This window comes from Sander lucioperca, chromosome 13, assembly GCF_008315115.2.
Source record: "Sander lucioperca isolate FBNREF2018 chromosome 13, SLUC_FBN_1.2, whole genome shotgun sequence".
Taxonomy (NCBI): Eukaryota; Metazoa; Chordata; class Actinopteri; order Perciformes; family Percidae; genus Sander; species Sander lucioperca.
In genome coordinates this window covers 25,619,451-25,622,868 of record NC_050185.1, presented here as the reverse complement: position 1 = coordinate 25,622,868, position 3,418 = coordinate 25,619,451, and the positions used below count along the sequence as shown (strand labels likewise).

Genomic DNA, 3,418 nt, shown 5'->3' with positions numbered 1-3,418 from the left:
CCCCTCCCCCGGCACCCCCGGTACCTCCGGGGGAGCGGGGGGCGGGAGGATTCGGATCACCTCGTCTCGGGCAGGCCCTGACCGTGTGTCCCACCTCTCCACAACCAAAACATTTCATCCCTGATGAAGTTGCAAAAATCACGTATTCATAATCATCTACTTTAACATGGAACCGGAGGTTGAGCTCCTCGTTCCGATGGTTCAGTATCATATAGAGCTGCCTCCGGTGAGACACGACGTGTTTCAACAACGGAGATTTACATCCAGACAGGATCTTTTTAACGGGGGAGACTATCTTCCCGTGTCTGGACAACTCTCTGCTGAGGAAGCCATCAGAGATGAACGGTGGGACGTTAGACAGGACTACCTTGGTAGCTGGTAGTGTGAGCGGCAGCACCTGAACAAACATTTCACTCACGGTGATGCCCGCCTCGATGACTTGGTTCACCTTGTCCTCCCGGTCCAGGAAGATGACCACGGCGCCGTTCATCCGAGCGGCCGACATAATACTACCGTGCCCGACCTTTTCCCCCACAGCTAAACTAATGTCCTCCACGCTACACGGGAAACTAGGACAGATCTTAATGCCATGTTTCCTGGTGAGCGTGGAGAACCCCTCTCCATTCACCATGGCGGCTGCACACGCCGACCGGCGAGACGCCGGCAGGAGACAAAACCACCCAAATAAACCAAACTAACCACCAAAAACCACTATAAATTAAATATAAAGTGACCTATACCATTAAACTAACCAAAACTAAATGAAATTATCAAAAACAACAAAAAGAAAAGTAAGAAAAACTACAAACACTGCAGCTCACTCACACACGCTCATACACTCAGCTCCGACTCAGAGAGAGAGAGAGACAGAGAGAGAGAGAGAGACAGAGAGACAGACAGAGAGAGAGACAGAGAGAGAGAGAGAGAGAGAAAGAGAGAGAGACAGAGAGAGAGAGAGAGAGAGAAAGAGAGAGAGAGAGAGAGAGAGAGAGAGAGAGACAGAGAGACAGAGAGACAGAGAGAGAGAGAGAGAGAGAGAGAGAGAGAGAGAGAGAAAGAGACAGAGAGAGAGAGAGACAGAGAGAGAGAGAGAGAGAGAGAGAGAAAGAGACAGAGAGAGAGAGAGAGACAGAGAGAGAGAGAGAGAGAGAGAGAGAGAGAGAGAGAGAGACAGAGACAGAGACAGAGAGACAGAGAGACAGACAGACAGACAGACAACTGGTAACAACTTAAGTCTTCAGGGTCCTATTTTAACGATCTGAGGTCACGGCGTGAAGCGCCTGGTGCAGGTGTGTTTAGGGCGTGTCCAAATCCACTGTTGCTAGTTTAACGGTGGAGAAAAGGGTCTGTGCTCCGGGGTCATGGTTCTAAAGGGTTGTCCTTAGTGTCTTCATTAATCAGAGGTGTGTTTGAGCGTAACATGTAATAAACCAATCAGAGATCATCTCCCATTCCCTTTAAAAGCCAGGCGTGGGGCGGCCTGTAGCTCACCAGGAAGAGCGTTCGCCCCTTGTTGGCTGAGTCCTGCAGCCGCGTGGGTTTGATTCTGGCCTGCTGCCCTTTGCTGTGTGTTGTCCCCGATCTATCGCCCCCTTTCATGTCTAGACTGTCGCCTTCAAATAAAGGGAAAAAGCCCCTAAAAAAATAATATATATTTTTTTAAAAGCCAGTCGTGTTTGGACCTTGGAGCATTGCTGTTATGATGGAGGATTTGCACCGTAATATTTTTATTTGTAATCTTCTGTATGTGTGTGTGTGTGTGTGTGTGTGTGTGTGCTGCTGTGTGTCCCTGTGTGTGTAACAAGCATAGTGTGTGTGCTGTGCACGAGCCTAGGAGCATTTTACTAATGCTCTGTTAAAATAACAATGAAATGCTGCGTTATTGACTTTAGACCAGTAGTGTGTCTCAAATCGCGCACTTCCGTTAGTGTACTAACTGAAGTGCACTTCGTACACTACGTACTTACTTGCATAGTGTGTAAAATTTGACGGGGTAGTGTTGTCTCAAATCGCGCACTGCCTTATGTACTTACAGGAAATGACATCACAACATCTCAGTCCTCCTTCTTCTTCTTCTATGAAATTGTGAATTGTACCCAAGGCAGAGCATTCCCAACACTGTTGTCACTCGTGAAAAACACATTTCGCTTTGTTCATCAAAATGAATGTGATTGTTGTTATTGTTGCTTGTTTTTGCCCTCTGTTTTATGCAACCGTAGACTTACCGGTATGATGATATTCATACTTTTGCTCTTAATTCATTGTAAAAAACAACCCAAAATGGCCATTTTTAGTTATTTTAGCAAAATCTGAGCAATTCAAATGGTGTCCAACTGATATAAAGAACATACATAGAAAATAGTCATATTATATGTTTATATAAGGGTGTTTATTGCAATAGCTATTAATTACAGTGACAATACAAGAGTGAAAGCAGAGGCAACCCAATAGACATTTAAATATATCCCATTGTTCTATTCATTGCTGGCCCTGTACTTTGATGGGGAAAGTGATCTGATGGTGGACTTCAGACTCTCCAGGGGGATCCTTTAACGGTACATCCTCGGCACGGCGTGTGACCATGGCTGGGGACCCTTGTCTTCCTCTTTTGGCTCGCCAGCGGTACCTCTTATCGTGGTTTAGCCAGAGCCTTTGCTATGCCCCGGGCCACCGTGCACCGTGCTGTCCACCAGACCAGCAGGGAGTCCTCTCTCTCCTCCCCCAGGTCGTTGGCCTTCCAGCAGAGGAGGACTTCCCTCAAGTTGGCAGCATTGACGGCCACGTCTGTGTCCCTAACGATTATATAAGTCAGGACACAAACAGCACTGTTAATACGTTATAACATAGCATACAATAACGTACTGTAACATTACTACTAACGCTCGCAGCTTCATGTATATCTACAAGATCACACATCTAACGCTAAAATCGTCTACAGTGAGGACGATAGTTTAACACAACAAACAACCGTATACCACAACACATGTAACATTAGCTAGGTTATAACTTATTTGCCAGTGGTTAAACCAAAGATTATAGACGTACCCGTAACTTCTTTGGTTAAACTGTGCCGCTGTTAGCTAGCTAAGGTTAGCTAAAGCTAGCTTGATAGCACATCAAATTACGGTACAAATTAACGTTATAATTCGCGGTACAAAAATCATCACCGACTCCAAAATTAACCAAATATACATAAACAGGTGGCTTATATGTTATACAAGTATAGCAAAAGACTAATGTTCAACTTACATTTGTAATACTCCGTGGGTCACGCTGTCGCGTATTCGGCCGCCATTATCGAAAGTTTTTCACCTTTTGTTAGCTCCGCCCCTTCCGCTACGTCGCCAAGATGGCGACCGTTGAGGGTGGAAAGTGTCCATCGATCCACACTCAACTTTTTGACCGTTATGAGTGCACC

General features: G+C 45.8%; 1 long non-coding RNA gene across 1 annotated transcript; it reads right to left on the bottom strand.

Annotated features, from left to right (window-relative positions):
* Positions 1 to 2,367: 2,367 nt before the first annotated feature.
* Positions 2,368 to 3,289, bottom strand: LOC118492978. Its single transcript, XR_004894903.1, has 2 exons — positions 3,250 to 3,289; positions 2,368 to 2,792 (listed from the first exon to the last, which is right to left on the bottom strand). It is a non-coding gene; the product is annotated as an uncharacterized LOC118492978 (long non-coding RNA).
* Between the last annotated feature and the right edge of the window lie 129 nt (positions 3,290 to 3,418).